Below are 19,012 nucleotides of genomic sequence, written 5' to 3'. Positions count from 1 at the left end.
GCTATGAAATAGAAACATTACTGAAGTTGTAACAGTGTCTGAGAATTATAACAGAGGGTAGAATATTTAGAAGTAGATGGAAGGTTATGCATACAAATGCTTTGTATAATGAAAACTTTTTTTTCAGCCGTCAGAACAGACATTTATAGAGATGTCTTCTCTTTCACTTTTGCTGACACATCTGGATGATACAAATTGCACGGACCAAGGTAGATCATTTTATTCTTGAATATTAATAGCCCAAATTTAAATCTGAATGCAAAATAAATTGTCTATCTTTAAAATGAATTTAAGATTATAAACAGAGAAGCATGCTAATGAAATATAACCACCTATTCTACAGGAACATAATGTTCTGACTTAGGCTTCACAAAATCATGAAGCAGACTCCTTTGTTAAAGGAGTTAAAGTACAATTGTATTTATTTAAACTTATTTTTCCTTTCAGACTAATCAGAGGTTAGAAATAAATTCCCAGAGGAAAAAAAGACTCAAGAATACCAACAACAGTGCCAGATTTAGGCATAAGCAAACTACAATTTAGGGCCTTGCAATCCACAGACATTCATAACATTTTACTTTGTTTGCTTGCTTTTACAATTTTATATGAATTTTTAGGTGTGCTGCAAAGTATAGGTTGTCCTCAACTTACCACAGTTCATTTAGTGATGGTTGTTACAGTGAGACTGAAAAAAGTGACCTGTGACTGTTTTTCACACTTATGACTGTTGCAACACCCTCATGATCATGATCAAAATTTAGAGACCTGGCTACTGACTCATATTTATGACAGTTGCAGCATCTCTGGGTCATATGATCACCTTTTGTGACCTTATTACAAGCAATGTTAACGGAGAAACCAGATTTATTTAACAAACATGTTACTAATTTAACAACTGGAATTATTCACTTAACAACAGTGGAAAGAAAGGTCTAAAATGGGGCAAAGCTCACTTAGTAAATGGCTCACATAGCAACAGAAACTTTGGGCCTCAGTTTTGATCGTAAGTCAAGGACTACCTGTATGAGATTATAATTTATGAGAGAGAAAAAAGAACCATCTACATCACAGGTGTCAAACTCGCAGCGTCATGTTGCCATTACGTGACGTTTCACGACATTTTCTCCCTTCGCAGAGCTGAAGTGGGTGTGGCCTGTGCATGACGAATCTGCCCCACACGCTGCCAGTTTGACAACCCTGATCTAAATGATAAATATATAATCAGTAAAACCATTCATTTGAAAATAATTTGTGTTTTTCACCTTAAATAATTTGCCATTAAATAACTAAAAGCCATATATATGTATTCAGTTTTTTTGTGTCCACCCAAGGTCCTATTTTGGTGTACATTTTTCTAAGGCCTTCTGATGTAACTTTTTAACAGTTTAGAACCTCACCAAATCTAAATCTGGCATTGCAGCAATTAGCTTTTCAAAATTCAGAATAAAATGAAGGTAACCTGACCTCCCCTTGAATTTTAAGATACAGCTGTTCACTAAACATCTGTTAACACTCTTTTTTCAAAATTAATTTGTCCCTACTATGTAGCAAAAGGAATTTCTTTTTGTTTTGACTCAGATAATTACCATTCTGAAAATCCAAAAACACAGGAGTAGAGGAAAAGACAATTCTGGAGAATTCAATTCACATCATAAACCTCTAACAAAGAAACTCATCTTTCCCACAGACAACCCAAATAAATCAAAATTAATGTGGTAAAACTGGTTACCAGAAGAACGCAAGTAAAACTGGCAACCGGGTTCATGGCAATATACTTTGGTGCAAAGGACATGAAAGATGTTAGGTGAAACCAACTTGGTGTTCCTTCCTATTTTTGCCTGCAGATCAGCATCTTTTGTCATAAATAGGAAGAATTGTCTCAAGGACTGCTTCTTATATAACAACCCCTCGGAAAAATAACCTATCTGGAATTGAAACATGAGAGAGGCTCTTCTGAAGATCCCATTGCTTTCAGAAGCCCATCTACGAGACACATCAGACACTATTATTTTTATTCACTCATGCAGTGAATAAAGAAAAGTGCTGAAATATTTTATTGAATCTTACAAGCATATTTTAAAGCCAATATATATTACAATGGAATTGTTATTATTCAGGTTTTTACTTGAACTATACTTAACCAAACTGATTTTTTTACACTTACATTATTTTTTAACAGATATAAAATACAATCCTCTCTGTCTCTCTCTCTCCTTTTTCCCCTTTCCATCTCCCACTCTTTCAATTGTTGATATCCATCAAGGCACCAAAGAAAAGGAAATTGTTCTTTCCATAGTTTCTGTATGTTCCATAGTTACCTGTATGATCTTTCATCTGGGAATATCATTAGCGTCCCTCTAGAAGTACCTTGAGCAGTTGCAAAAGAGTCTTTTTAATATATTATATATTCTAGAGCAGTGTTTCTCAGCCTTAGCAACTTTAAGGTGCATGGACTTCAACTCCCAGAATTCCTCAGTTGTATGCTGGCTGGGGAATTCTGGGAATTGAAATGCACATATCTTAAAAGTTGCCAAGGCTGTGAAACACCATTCTAGAGTAACACTTCTTGCCTCATAAGAATCCACAATCTGGTTGCTTGCATAATATGAGGGTCAAGATCCATTGGGAATTGGATTAAGAAATTGCTGGCATCTGTTGAAGCTTCTGTTGCTAATCCTTTCCATTTCCTGTGAATTTTTCCAATTGATGAGTTTTGATTGAAAGATTTCACCTAATTTTAAGCAAGTAATAAAAAATTATTCAAGGAAGTTACCATAAACCATAAGGCCTAGTCCCAAGACTGACCCAATATGCAGCTGTGTGTTTTATAATTTCATATACATACATACATAGATACATACATATATCATTTTGTACGATATAAGGATAACAATATCAATGCACCATAGTCCTAAATGCAATGTGATATATCACCCTTAGTAAGAAATTAGAATTTGAATTCTATTAATACATAAAACATAAGTTATGAAGATCTTAAGATATGTAAGCAACCACACTCAGAGATTTGCAAATCATATTATGGAGAATATGAATATGCAATAAAAAGTAGTATGAATTTTTATTAGATAATCGATACAATTATTTTATATGCAATGTTATACAAATTTTTCCTTATCAGAAAAGTTTGTGTGTGGCTTCACTCGTTGACTTAACTCACTCACTGACTTAAATATGTTATTTCCACTTAAGAGTATGTATTATTTTTTCCCCCTTCGGAATAAGTACTGGAATGTGACATGCTTTTGAAATAGTTATGACATCATCTAAAATAATTACTTTTAAGAGGTAGGACAGAAATGCAAAATACATATCAGCTTAATAAACAATAACATTATCATCATCATCATCATCCCCCAGGATATCTTCTAAATTATTATCGTAATTTATAGACTTCACATTGGGCATATAAAATTCCTTGGCTACAAAGAAGAAAAAGGAAACAACAGAGAAAACTGTATGCAGCAATCTTACTTCTGCTCTTATGAATTAGAAAAATCATAGGTCTATCAATACTTAATATATTTCAACACTGAAAAGTGGATAAAGACAGAGTTTAGAGTGTCACCTTACCTCAAAATGAAAATCCCTAAAGCCATGGCGTGATAAATCAGGTCCATGCAATTTCAAAATGTTTTCTCTGGCCTCATTCTGGATAACAAATTTGGGTCAGCAGATGTAACACTTCTGCTTAACATATCCAATGACTGTGCCTAGTGGTGCTTGAACCTCAAGCTTTAAAGGAAAAATAACATGCAGCAGAATTAGAATAAAGAGCAGTATTTTATCTCACATTCAGACATGTTAACAGGCACTTTTACTATAGTTGGGTTTGAATGCACATGGAAAATCAAGGTAATAAATGATCAAAGGGAGTTAACTGTTAATGTGGAACAGAACATTTTTAATATGTTGTTTTTGGATTTTATGCCCCTGCTTTTTGTTTTGTTTTTGTATTAGTGTGAAGTCGTGAGCAGAAAGAGGTTGACTTGCTCAAAATAACTGAATGAATATCCATATGTACACTAGCCAGTGTGGGTTCCTCCCGGTTTGGCCCGGTTTTCCCGAGCCGGTAGCAGTGATGATATGATGTCACCGAACCGGTTCTGCCTCCCTGCCCCCCCGCGCCCCCACCCCCCGTGTCCCCCCACTCCCGCATTCTTACCTTTTATTTGGCCCCACCCCCAACTATTGCTGCCTCCTGAGTCCCAGCTGATGGCTAGAGGGAAAAAAACTGTTTAAACTCTTGCCGCGGGGCTTCAAAGGGCCGTACTACAGCTGATCAGTGTTAAAAGAAAACAAATGAGTAGATCGGTGCCTGCAAAAATACATGAGTAGATCAGTGCCTGCAAAAATAAATGGGTAGACCAGTGCCTGCAAAAAATAAATGGGTAGATCAGTACAGCTCTGCAAGCAGTTAAAAGACTGGTAGACCAGTACCTCTGCTAAATCCTAAATAATTGTCACATGACCATCAAGCCACACCCACAAAATAAGCCACACCCACAGAACCGGTAGTAAAAAAATTTAGAACCCACCCCTGACACTAGCATATCTGGGTTGCAAAAATCTGAACAATTCCTATATGACAACAAAGACTCTCTGTTTCCTCAACCTCTTTGCTTCCACCTAATGGTCATAAAGATTTTTGTAGCTTATATTTGATACCCCTAAAGTAGATATGAACTTGAGTCTCCCTAATCTATTCTAGTATTTAACAGCTATACCATCGTAGTTCTTATAGAGGAGTCTTAGAGGGATACACTGACTTGTGTAAAGTTATTGTGTAAAGTTATTAATTATTACTGTGACATCGTCTGTTTATGGTTCTATTACCACTCTGAAACCCCTATAGTTATGGAGAAGATCTAAAGGAAAGTCAAGATACATATATAGTACGTACGTATATGTAACAAGAATCTTTACAATTAAATACTATTGTAATAATAACCATAGGAGGGAATAGAACGCTAATTTATATTTCTGTAAAGTTGTATATCACTTCTTGATACTCTTGGAAAAGAATTAGTGAACAAAACAGTCCAAATGGGCAGAAGGGTTGAGTTTACCTTTTGTAGGCAGCAAATACAAGGACAGCAACACATACAATGGAACTCTCTTGACAATTGTATGACCGGTTGGTTTGCACTATCAAAGAGTTTTATGGTAAATGATCTGAAAGACCCATAACGGTATATATTATACTCATCATTTTCTTCAGCTGCAAAGTATATCCATTGCCCCATGGCATTTTTTATTTCATATTTATTACAAGTCTCATAGCCACTTATCATTGGAAAAAAAAGAAACATTAAGTTAAAGACCTGTATCAAAATAATTATATATTACTAAACATACAAGACAATGCATCATTGGGCAATAGTTTTGAACCAAGGTACTTCAAATGGACTAATTTACGGAATGTATCCAAAATGACAAAATGTTAATGGATGCATGCAGTAGCCCAAGAAGAAAAAATAGAAATCTTCCATAACATACAATGTAAAAAGTGTAACAACCATGATGTATGAAAACAGATAGAAAACATCATGAATACCACTAGTAGTCAGAAGACACAACGAAAAATCTTTAATTTCACAACAAATGGACAGACTTTACCTAGATTCAGTTGGGAAACTCTAAGCATCCTAGACCAACCTAAATCCAAATTATACTGAGGAATTCCTGGAAGGTTGTCAGTCAAACAAATCAGCTAGCGACAGGCTCATAGAGATAAATAACATTTATACCACATTCAAAAGAGAAATAAAAACCCTAAAAAGGAAACAAAAAACCTAGAATGTTTTTTTTCTTTTCATCAGCAATCAATATCCTGAAAAGCAGAGTTTTATACCAGGATCAAGACCAGACAAATAATCAAACACTAGACAACAGCCTATCAAGGAAATAACAAGAAAATAACAAACAATATTTCCGCCAATTCTGATAGGGCAAGCCACTGTATATAACCAGATAGAAAATACCATTCCCTTCTTGCACTAAAAATGTTACCTAGTTGGCTAACAAAAAGTCTGCAAGAAAACAACCAAGTTCAGAGACCACCAAGGACTCCATGTTGAAGTCTGGTCTACATATATTCTCTCCTATTAGAAGTGCCAAATGCTGGTTAATCACTGCAATGAGATGACAATAAATTCATCATAATCAGGGGGGAAAGTGAAAGAATATGAAGAATTCTTCATATGCATTCTTCTGCACATCTACAAATACTCCGTTGATATTCATCAGATCCGCTACCAAATCTTTTTTTTTTAATCAGTAATTTTATTTAAAAACCAGTAAACAGGAAGTTGACATCCTTAAGCCCCTAGCATCAACTTTCATTACAAAAAGAACTCTCGGAACACAATTGCCTGAAAACATTCTTAGAAAATAAAAATGCTATGTGACAGCAGTCCACACTTGTGCCCTCGGAAGAAAAAAGGCAAAGGTAAGATTGGGTGATAAATGCATCTTGAACAGTTGAAAAGATTGATGGGTCAAAACTTTCCTAATTTATTTTCTGGTAAATGAAAGATTTGAGACCAGCTGTCATTTTCACTCTAAAGCAGAGGTTGGTTGTAAGCCAACACCAAAGTTGCGAGTTTTAGTCTAACAGTATCTGGAAGTCTTGGTTCCTTTATAATGGGAAGCTGCATTTCCAGATATTGTTGAAGTACAATCCCATCTTTTTGGTGATAATGTCGCTCTAGAATACTTGAGCCAAATTTATCTATTTAACTGAATGCAGTTTTACAAATGGCTATTTAATAGTCTCCCAAATGGTTTTTGGTAATGGTTGAAGAGAATTGGACTTTAATTTTAATTCTAATCGCTTTTGAATTTTAGTCCTAAGACTACGTTACAAATTACAAATTTCATTTTTTAATGATTGTCAAAATATACTTTATTACTTTTTTGACCCCTACCCAAAAACCCATCATGAATACTAGTGATTTACTAGTGAATACTATTAATTTATTATTAATAGAATTATTAATACATCTGTTTAATTCACTAGTGAATTTATGTAATCATTCTTCAGTAGAATCACATTGATTTACTAAGACTATAAGGATGCAAGAGAAATAAATACTTCATTATGTAGGCTTGGTGGAAATTTCCAAATTTGCTGGCCAGTGTTAGAGAAAGTATAGTCCAGTATAATTAGAGGCTATTAAATAGGGAAAAGATTTAGAATCTTGTAATCTGTACTGATCAAGTAAAAGGAGCATAGGAAAAACATACCTGATTTAAATATTCTAATCCAGGTGAACATTTGGGAGGAACTGATGGGGCTGGCATCCAAACCACAGGTTTAGCTGTAATAGGCACACTGGCAGTTTGGAGAGCTCCATAAGACAATGCATTAGGTTGAACTTCCAAGTTTCAAAAGTTTCAAAATGAGATCATAAGCAAATTATTTTCTAAAATGCCAAGGATAACCAAACTTTAACAAGGATTTCAAGTTTCTGGTAAAACTTTAGTTAAAATATCTGCACCGGTCTATCAAATAAGAAACATAGTCTTCTCTGTTATACAGTATAGTATTATGTAACTACATGGTTGGAGGTTATAAAAAAAATTAAAATATAAACGAATTTTTGGATTTTAGTCACATTACTTTGCCTGCTCCTGATCTGCTGTGCTCTGCATTCTTTTCTGGAATTTTTTAGGAATGCGATGGTTTTATGCATTATTCATATTGGTGGAAGGGGAGAATTGGTAATTGCAAGTAAATTACCAATTCTCCCGTTCCACCAATATGAATCTGAGATGTCTAAGTTTAACTTTGCTACATCTACCCAAATACTATGGACTTTGGTAAACTTCAGTAAGCCATCAATTTTCAGTCTATCTGATGTTGCAGATGATGTGCTGCCATTAAGAGTACTCTAACATGATCAAAAGAACAACCAGTTAAAATGTCACAAAATATAATTTCAACAATATGAGAAAAGACAGGACGCCTCTGAGGTTGTGTGTGTTTTATTCTTAGAAAGAGGCAGAAATCCTGCCTTTTAATCTGTGGTTATTGATGTGGGGGAAGACAGAGGTAAAGAATTCCTTTCTAGTCAATCTTGATTCTGGGTGATATCCAGATACATTACTTTTCTTGATAATAATGGTAAACAGTTTTCCTTTGCCTTCTTCCAGGAACTGTTTTCAACTTCTTCATGTAACCTACAGCCTTATTATTTCCTAAAATACCAAAAACCTTAAAGTATTGGAAGAAAAAGTCTAGATTTGGCTTTAATGCTGAGCATTTGTGCCCTATTAAGAACTATTAATTATTAAGGCATTTTATAGTCCTCCAATTCTGAAATTCAGCAGCAGTATGACCAATTTTTAGCTATGCAATTTTGAAGGTTTTTTTTTTTAATTACAAAAAAAGCTATGAAAGCAGGCGGCTTCATACTGGCATACCACAATCATTTCCACTCTCAAAACCTTCAACATAATCCCCAATCCTCCTGTCAAATTTGTGAATCATTCAGTGAAACAAAAGCTTAATGGAAAAACTTTTTGAACCAAGAAGGCTGCAGATGCCTCAACAACCTACTTGGCAAAGAGGATGGAGGTGTATATTGAGGCAATCCAGATGCATGCTGAGGAATTCCAACTTGGACCTGGGTTCCTGGATAACCTGGGACATCATATCCTTGGTCTGGATAATTTAGGCTTGGATACTCCGGAGGTGGTTCTGTAGGTGGGGTTTTTTTAGCTAGAACAAGAAAGCATTTAAGCTAATAGATGGATGGATGAAATGCTTAATGTCAATCTACTGCCATAGTGATCTCAACCTTATTTTTTATTTTTCCTATACATGGTAAAGCAAGTGGGTTTAAATGCAACAAAGCTATTTTTAACAGAGATATGTATTTTCCATTTTTTATATGGGGAAAAAACTTACAGATAATAAAAATGAAAAACAAAACCACTATAAAATCATATCAAACTAAAATTTCTTTATAGATCCCCCTAGTATAATGTAATATCTTCAAGCACACTTTAAATCACATATAGTGCTTCATTTCCCAGGCACATTAGGCAAAGATAATTTAAATGTACATTTACATTTTTTTCTATTTCTAGTGCCACAATTCACAAATTATAAATAAGATTTTTTTCCTATATTTTATTTAGATATTTTTTGCTTGATTATCATTTTTAATTGTAATAGTAATTCACTTTCCATAAGGACTACCCAAAGGTATTCAGCCAGCTGCTATGGTTGCATTTAGCTGTAGCATGAATAATATCCTTTCTCTAATTAAATCCCAATGCATTATTATTGTTGCATTGTTTGTTATGCTATAACAAGGCTAAAATTCTTTTTTTTTTAAGTTTTAGTAAAGGTTGCAGAATTAATTGAACATCCACCTGCTTTTTTATTTAATTTATAGCAGCACTCTAGAGGTATATTGATACTTTGATGGTAACTAATAATGTGTTAGGACAGGGGTGTCAAACTCATGTCATCATGGCAGCATCACATGACTTTTTCCCCTTTGCTAAACCGGGCGGGGCCGGTTGCACATGATGCAACCAGTCCCTGGGCTGCAAGTTTGACATCCCTGTGTTAGGGCAAAGCAATTTGCCTTCCTCAAGATATTTTCAGTTATAACATCAAAATTCCTTGATGGATGTCAAAGTCCAATTCTATATACAACATTCTTGGGATTAGATACTTCTTACATATAGATATTGGTATTAGAAACATCCTACATATAGAGAAAGAGCTATTGCTTAATGCATTGTAAGCCTCCCTGAATCTCCGGAGAAGGGCGGCATATAAATTAAAGCAAAAAAAAAAAAAAAAGAATCATACAGAAATGAATTAAATGAAATACTCCACATAAAAAGTTATTACTATCTTAAGATATAAATGTTCTTTACTACGTATTTGAATTTATTTTATGTACATATCAATCTGTACTGCAAGATATTTCAATAGAATATAACAGATAGATCAGTCCTGCTATGTTTTTCCAGTCTTCTTACCATTTCAGAGATTAAGAGATTAAGCTTTATAGTTTAACTAGGATAATTTAACTAAGGTGATTTCATTGATTTTAATGATTTCCAAAGCAATACACACTGCACAGATATTATAGGACTCTATTGAAGTATATGATAAGGACACTACAGGTAATCTTCAATTTACAATAATTTATTTAGTGATGGAAATTACAACAGCACTGAAAAAAATTGACTTATGACCAATTTTCACACCTATGACCGTTGCAGTATCCCCATGGTCACATGCTCAAAATTAGGTTACTTGACAACTGACATGTATTTATGACAATTGCACTGTCCCAGGGTCATGTGATCACTATCTGTAATTTTCCTGGAAGGTTTCCAACAGGCAAATCAATGGGGGAAGCCAGCTTTATTAAATAACTGTATGATTCACTTAACAACTGTGGTAAAAGAGGTCACAAACTGGTGCAAAACTCACTTAACAACTACCTTGCTTAGCAACAGAAATTTTGGGTTCAATTGTTCTCATAAGTTGAGGACTACTTGTAAAAGACAGAAAAATGTAGAGGGCAGAGACATTGATGATTCACAAAAACAATATTTCTAATTTTAAAAGTAATTAAATTTTACTTACACTCCATTTTTCTTGATTATGTCTTCAAGTCGTTCTGAAAAAAAAAAGATACAAGATGCTTCCAAAAACCAGTAGCAAAATCAAATGTTATATTTGGCAAGACCTTTTATAATGAAGGCTGATTCCATTCAGATGGCTTTTTACCTTATTTAGCCGGACTGAGCTGTCTTTAAAAAAACATTGGGACAAAGTACTTTTGAACTTGCACAAATACAACATTGCAATGCCACTCTTTAAAGCAGCCACTTTTTAAATCTTCTGAAAAGAATATGCAGCTGCTTTAATTCTTAGTTTGTGTAAGTTCCGAGTCACTTCCTCAAGGTCATTTTCAGGAATGCACAGAGCTATTCTTCAATTTTGGTTCATACACCATGAAGTATAAACATGTAAATTTTCTATATTATAGAGAGTACTACATTTTTCCCATAGTGTATACTCCACTAATTTCTAACCACCACAATAGTAGATCATGCTGTGCTATAATTTTCCAGTTTTATAAATCCACATACATTGTCTGGATTTGCATATTGATTTTTGAACATAGTGGCTGAATTCTTACAACTACAGACAAAAAAACAGCCAAAGAAAAAGTCAAAATCGTAGCTTAGTAGAATGCTTTGACAATGGTAACTCATGCTTGGATCATTACTCATTGGCATACTGTAACTTGCTGTTCATGGGAAAGTTTCTGAAGCCAATCCAAAGATCTAATTAGGGTTGTAAGTGGCTGTTTTTTCATTCATTTACTTCTCACATAAACTTATTTTTGAAAAAAATATTTAGTAGCATTCTTTGGTAAGAGAGGATGGAGTTGATAATCCAGCATTCATTTGTATGAAGAAGTGTCATGCACTTTTCCTAGAATTTTGCAAATATTTCCCAAGTGAAATTAATGGGGGATTTAAGCATGGGACTTTCACCAAGGGATCTGACCTGAAGGTGTCACTGGGCTCTTGGATCAGTGGAAATAATCATTTTCCCCTGGCATGTTTTTCTCTAGGTGGAAGGCACTGTATTCCTAATTTCTTTATATAAATTTGAGAGGAGATGAAGGTTTTATTGTGAATTTAAAATTTCTAGACATCAGCTCTGATAGTCACTAAAAATTGAATTTTAATCATCATTCAGCTAAACTTAATCTCTGGGGCTGTTTCATAGTGGAATACCAGCAAGAAAAAGACCAATGCTGTGAGATAAGGACAAGGTATAAGATAACAATTAGCAATAGCAATAGCACTTAGATTTATATATCGCTTCATAGTGTTTTTCAGCCATCTTTAAAGCAGTTTACAGAGTCAGTTTTGTCCCCAACAAATTGGATCTTTATTTTACTGACGTCAGAAGAATGGAAGGCTGAGTCAACTTTAAGCTGATCAACATTAAACTTCTGGCTATGGACAGTGTTAGCCTGCAATATTGCATTCTAAGATTCAGTGCTGATTAATTCTATATTCTTCTTTAAAGGTTTTGATGAACTCATCTTAAACTATCTACCCTGTTTTCCCCAAAATAAGGCATCACCTGATAAGCCCAATTGGGCTTTTGAGCGCATAGCAATAAGGCCAAGCGCTTATTTCAGGGTTCACAAAAATATAAGACAGGGTCTTATTTTTGGGGAAACACAGTAATATGAATGGTCTCTGGGAACTGTACACAAGGTGGAGTTGACTATATTTTCAAATACAGTTTAATTGATAGAAAGGAAGACACACCTATTATTTCAACATGCCTCTAGCAGGAGTGTAAACAAGTCCAAAATTTCCTGAGTTTTTTCCCCATAGGCCAAATGCAAATTCTACATATCCCCAATGATCATAGTTAAAGTAATGTTGTAGATTTAAAAAAGCAGCAACAAAAAAGTGTAGATCTTAAGAAGGCAATCCAAATGTGATGACAAGACCTTTATTATGTTTCTTAATTAAAATTAAAAAATGCAGTTGGTCCTAATAAAAGTTTTGATACTAAAAAAAATGGGGTGGGAAAATCTCTATTCCCAGTGGACAATCTTCTAGATAACATATCTTTTAGACTGCATTCTCCTATCCATTAAAGTGGAAGAGAACTCATAAGCCTTCCTGCTGTCATACCCACCTTATTTTAGTAAGAAAGTACAGGTAGACCTCAACATACGATCACAATTGAGTCCAAAATTTCTGTGGCTGACCAAGGCAGTTGTTAAGTGAATTTTTCCCCATTGCCCCATAAGTAAATCACTGTAGTTGTTAGGTTAGTAACATGGCTGTTACGTAAATCTGTTAAATCTAGCATTAAAGGGCAATTCTGATACAGTTCTGGCACAAAGCTGTCAGTGGATCACAAATAGGTCATGTGGCAAGAATGATAGGCAGTAATTCTCCAAAAGGTGGGAGGCATCTGCTATTAGATGTTGTCAATGATTCCTTTCTCAGGACAGGGATTTCTGGAAGCATTAGAACTAAAACTCCCAGCCAAGTTAGAAATGAACCAGACTGTCCATAAGAACTCATAACAGCAATTTTGCAGAACATGCAAGGCTTAAATGTTGCTAGCTAGTTTTGTAGCTAAGGTTTCATATAATCCCTTTCAAGTTCAATGCATTGTTCAATAGAGTTAATTCAGTAAACAAAAGTGTGGCTAACCATACAAAGGCATGATGAAAAATTAAAGTAGAATGCTATCCGGCAGGTAGATGCTACTCAAAACACCAGGAAAGAATCATTTCTTAAAGATTTCAGTTATGAGTCAACAAAAGAACAGTGAAAAGGTTTTAAGTCTGCAACAGCTACTCTAATAGAGTAAGGATGAGTAAAGTTTTGGTGATCATGTACTGCACTTTTTTGGGGGGACGGAAAGAGCCTGGTGGCGCGGCAGACTAAAGCACTGTTATTAACAGTTATTAACATCAGCTGCCTGCAATTACTGCAAGTTCAAATCTCACCAGGCTCAAGGTTGACTCAGCCTTCCATCCTTTCTAAGGTAGGTAAAATGAGGACCCAGACTGTGGGGGCAATAAACTGACTTTGTATAAAAATATACAAAAGTATGAAGGCTATTGCTTAACGCATTGTAAGCCGCCCTGAGTCTCCGGAGAAGGGCGGCATATAAATTAAATTTAAAAAAAACAAAAAAACCTTCTCAATATTTTACACCACAACTACAGAAAGTTGAGCATTGTCCGCTTGGTATTGGCTTTCTAAATACTGTAATCCAAGACATCCAGAGGCACTATTTTTATTGCTAAAGGCTGCTAGTTTCTCTACATTATCATGACTGTGTAATACTCTGTGTAATCTGACTGGTAATACAACAGAAAATAGCATTTATTGTTGATCTGTAGATTGACAGGTATGACCCAGGAAATCTTGTGGGAAACAAGAATTGAAGCAATTCTTAAAAGGAAAATTCCTTGCGATAGGTCTGTGCCTTCTGCAGGTTGAAGTAATTACACTTTTGATAGCTTCCAAAGGAAATCTTAATTATTTATAATTATGATGATGTGACAGGAGAGAATAAGTCTTGTGACAATTTACTGGTATTTGTAATATCTTTAATATTACAACATGTTGCATTTCATGAAAACAATATACAGTAACCTATTTAGAAAGGAATGGAATAATCTTCAAATATGTAACTATTTCTTTAGCAGTTGCGGCTTCAACAAAGACCCAGTCTTTAGAAATAAAATATAATTTTCTTTTCAGATGCAATTAAAAGCCACAGTAACCAGAATTTCCTTGCTTTGCTTGTTAAGTTGGTGCAAAAAGTGATTAGATCTCCTAATTTTATTTAAAAATCCATTTTATATAGATTATTATAAACTGTGACCTTTATAGCATTCATTCTGCTGGCCCTGTACAGTAAACCGTCCTATGCTTTCTAAACATCAAAAAGTAAAACTATGAATAATAATGTATTCATATTCAATTTATTAACTAGAAGGATAATCTAACAATAAACAATTTAGAAGGTATGTAGAATGTACCACAAATATTTTTAATGCTTTTATTAACACTATTTAATCCTGAAGTACACTTGATAAATCAAACTGGTTGTTTCAACTCCAGTTGAAACAACTCCAAGATCTTAGAGTATGCAAAAAATGTACCAAGTGATGAGACAAACGTATCTGCAGATAGGGACTTATCTATCCCTATCTGCATTTTTTTCTGAGTCATTTCAGCTATTGACAGAGAAAACTTGGAACTTTCCTTCTCCTTTACAGGCATTTCTGTCCTGAAGCAAAAATTGTGATGGTACAGGCAGCACATGTACTGACTCACTCACTCAAAATTGGGACAGCCCGTATATCCATAAAATAAATAATAAATAAAATGTGTGGGAGCAAAAGAGGTGGTCAAGAATAACAGAGAGTGAGAAAGGGACAATGAAAGGAAGAAAAAATTTGATTAAGCAACTGAGTTGGAGCTTTCATCCTAGTTTGAACAAGAGTTGCAAAAGGGTTAATTATTTTCCAGATTTCTTTGATTATCAAGGAGAGTAATTTAGAAGATGAGTTATTAAGAAGCATAATGCACATTACTTTAATAATGGAATGCTCCAGGAAATAGTCACAGCTTTTCCTTACAATGTTTTATCAAGTCAAATTGCAGATACAATTTAGAGCAGTGATGATTAACCTTTTTGGTGCCAAGTGCCCAAAGCCCACAGGCGTGAATGCATATGCAGGTGCCCCAAAATGCAACGTGAGTGCGGCCCTGCGCATGTGCCCTGCTCCTGCCCCAAATGTGGTCTTATTTATTTAAAAAAACCTGTATCAATAATTGCTAGACTCTACTTTCATTTACTAGAATGATTAATAATTAGTAAGACTAATAATTTCACACGGTAGGCATTATTTATAGTGATGGTCTTTCAGTTCTTATTAAGGAGCAATTTATCTTTTGCTAAAATTGTTCTTGAAACCAGAAATTTACCAATGATGCAGTTATTTAATCAAGTTAATCCTTCTAGTCCAGTGTTTCTCAACCTTGGAAGCTTGAAGATGGGTGGACTTAAACTCCCAGAATCCCCCAGCCAGCTGGCTGGGAGATTCTGGGAGTTGAAGTTCACCCATCTTCAGGCTACCAAGGTTGAGAAACACTGTTCTAGTATGTTCATGTCAATAGCATGAATGCAGATATAGGTAACCAAACTAGAAATCCAGGTGTCTATTATTTCAAAATTGGGGAACAGGTTGTCGTGCCATGGATGTGATGCTCTTCATCCTCCTGTCTTATATAATTGGCACTCAAATTCTGCTTGTAAGGCTATAAATTGGGGCACCTATGTGACCAGACCCGACTTTCTGATATTTTCAGTGACAGTTAAGCAAGTCACTAGAGTTGTTAGTTAATCAGTTGTTAAGTGAACCCATTATTCCAAGTGGGTATTTTTGCTGGAAACTGGCAAAAATATCAGTCATTTGGTACCATGAGACACTGTAAGTGGTCATAAGCATGAGCTGGTTGCCAAGCACCCAAAGTGTGATCATGTGACTACATGGAGGCAACATTTAGAAATATTTATGTCCATAGAGCAGTCATTTTGAGACCCTCATAACTCCCAGCAGTCATAATATGACTGGTTATAAATTGAGGATTCCCTATAGTAAAAATACTGGTTGTATGGAAAAGGCAGAATATTTCTGTCTTCTTCATACTTTGTTGTTAATTAGTCCCTCCTTTCCAGAATAGAATAGAATAGAATAGAATAGAATAGAATAGAATAGAATAGAATAGAATAGAATAGAATAGAATAGAATAGAATTCTTTATTGACCAAGTGTGATTGGACACACAAGTCTTTGGTACATATGCTCTCAGTGTACATAAAGAAAAATAAAATACATTCATCAAGAATCATAAGATACAACACTTAGTGATAGTCATATGTTACTAATAAGCAATCAAATCATACTAGGAAACAAATAAAACAATATAAATTGAAAATATAAAAGTAACATGGTTATATTCATAAGTGGGAAGAGATAGGTTCTAGGAAGGATGAGAATAGTAATAATACAGTCTTAGTAAATAATTTGACTGTGTTGTGGGAATTAGTTGTTTAGCAGAGTGATGGCATTCAGGAAAAAACTGTCCTTGTGTCTAGTTGTTCTGGTGTGCAGTGTCCTATAGCATCATTTTGAGGGTAGAAGTTGAAACAATTTATGTCCAGGATGTGAGAGGTCTGTAGATATTTTCACAGCCCTCTTTTTGACTCGTGCAGTATACAGGTCCTGAGTGGAAGGCAGGTTGGTAGCAATTGTTTTTTCTGCAGTTCTAATTATCTGTTTAAGTCTATATCTGTCTTGATTGGTTGCAGAAGTGTAGATGACAGACTCAATAATTCCTCTGTGGAACTGAATTAGCAGCTCTTTGGTCAGTTTGAGCTTTCTGAATTGGCGCAAATAGAACATTCTTTGTTGTGCTTTTTTTATGATGTTTTGATGTTAGGTGTCCATTTTCAGTCTTGAGATATGATAGAACCTAGAAACTTGAAGTTCTCTATTGTTGATACTTTGTTGTCTAGTATTGTAAGACATGGTAGTAAAGGAGGGTTACTCCTAAAATCTACCACCATTTCTACGCTGTATTTAGTTCAAGATTGTTCTGGTTGCACCACAAGGCTAGTTGTTCAACTTCCTGTCTATATGCAGATTCATCGTTGTCTCGAATGAGATCAATCATCTGCAAACTTCAGTACTTTAACAGAGGGAACTTTTGAGATGCATTCATAGAGAGAGAAGAGAAGTGGAGAGAGCACACAGTCCTGGAGGGCTCCTGTGCTAATTGTACAGGTATCTGATGTGATTTTGCCTACCTTCACCTGCTGCTTCCTGTCTGTTAGGCACTATCATCCCAGTGCCAAAGAAACCCTCCATCAAGGAACTGAATGACTTCAGACCAGTTGATCTAACACCTATAGTTATGAAGACCATTGAAAGGCTAGTGCTGGCCCACCTGAATTTACAAGTGTGTTCAGGTACCGCTGGCTGGTTATCTGGAATGATGGTATTGAATGCTGAGCTGAAGTCTACAAAGAGGACCCTTGCATAGGTCTTTGGAGATTCAAGATGTTGTAGGATGTAGCATAGAGTCATATTAACAGCATCATCTGTCGATCTATTTGCTCGGTAGGCAAATTGCAAGGGGTCTAACAGCGGATCTGTGATGGTTTTCAGGTGGGCCAACACTAGCCTTTCAAAGGTCTTCATAACTACAGGTGTTAGATCAACTGGCCTGAAGTCATTCAGTTCCTTGATAGAGGATTTCTTCAGCACTGGGATGATAGTTTGAAGCAAGAAGGAACATAGCACATCTCTAGTGATTTATTAAAGATGCAGGTGAAGATGGGGGCCAGTTGGTCAGCACAAGCTTTTAAGCAAGGAGTTATCTTGTCTGGCCCCTGTGCTTTTCCTGACTTTTGTCTGTGAAATAGACCTTGCACCTCATTATCTGTAATCACCCGAGGTGGTGAGCCCAATGGGTAGGTTGTAGGATGCTTAGCTATTGTTGGTGTGTCTGATGAGAATTGTGGAGAGGGTAGCAGTAGGTTGATGTAGGAATCTGATCTAGATCACTGTTTTATAAACTTTTTGCTCTCAGGACCCCTTCCCTTGTTTGAAAATTATGGAGAACACACAAGAGATTTTCATTGCACTGGTAAGACTCAGTTGGGACACTGTGTCTAGTTTTGTATGACCATGATACAAAAAAAGATGTTGAGTCTCTAGAAAGAGGGTAGACAAGATTAGGGGACTGGAGGATAAAACATACAATGAACTGTTGCAGGAACTGGGTACTGTATGCCTAGTCTAACAAAGAGAAGGACTAGGAGTTACTTGATAGCAGTCTTCTAATATTTAAGGGGCTACTACAGCAAGGAGAGGGTTAATTTATTCTCCAAAGCACCTGAGGGCCAGACAAGAAGTAACAGTTGGGCACTTACCAGTGGAATAGCTTGTCTCTGGAAGTTGTGGGTCACATCACATCACGAGAGATATTAAAGAAGAGATTGGACAGCCATTTGTCCAGAATAGTATTGAGTCTCCTGCTTGAGCAGGCGATTGGACTAAAGGACCTCCAGGGTTCCTTCTGACTCTGTTATACTGTTACTGTAAGTATGGGTTAAATTTATCAATATTTACTATATTAAAATTAACATGGTACATAATACATGTACCATATATTACATGGTACATAATATAGGATAAAATATTTATTGTCGTGTAAAAACAGCAATATTAAATCCATTAGATACTAACAAAAATAAAATATTTTCCAAGGTTCCTTGAACTACACTTTAAGAAACAGAGTAATCCAGGTCTAAGAAGTCTGAATTTGAAAATTACATAAATGGTATCCAGTACTCAAGTATGATCATGTTCACCCTTTCC

At 35.3% G+C, this 19,012-nt stretch overlaps 1 long non-coding RNA gene across 3 annotated transcripts in view; it reads left to right on the top strand.

Moving 5' to 3' along the window:
• Positions 1 to 19,012, top strand: part of LOC117678317 (uncharacterized) — a 49,078-nt gene that overhangs the window by 1,448 nt on the left and 28,618 nt on the right. The window contains exons 2-3 of one of the 3 annotated variants that reach the window (XR_004594992.3): positions 128 to 209; positions 1,845 to 2,103. This is a non-coding gene — a long non-coding RNA (uncharacterized LOC117678317). Of the gene's footprint in view, positions 1 to 127; positions 210 to 1,578; positions 1,683 to 1,844; positions 2,104 to 19,012 lie in introns of those variants that run through there. The other 2 variants (XR_004594991.3, XR_009620429.2) reach the window with 2 other exon arrangements.

This window comes from Pantherophis guttatus, chromosome 6, assembly GCF_059756535.1.
Source record: "Pantherophis guttatus breed Tessera chromosome 6, ASM5975653v1, whole genome shotgun sequence".
In the NCBI taxonomy this organism is placed as follows: Eukaryota; Metazoa; Chordata; class Lepidosauria; order Squamata; family Colubridae; genus Pantherophis; species Pantherophis guttatus.
The sequence above is the reverse complement of the archived record's forward strand: the minus strand, read 5'-3'. Positions and strand labels throughout refer to the sequence as shown.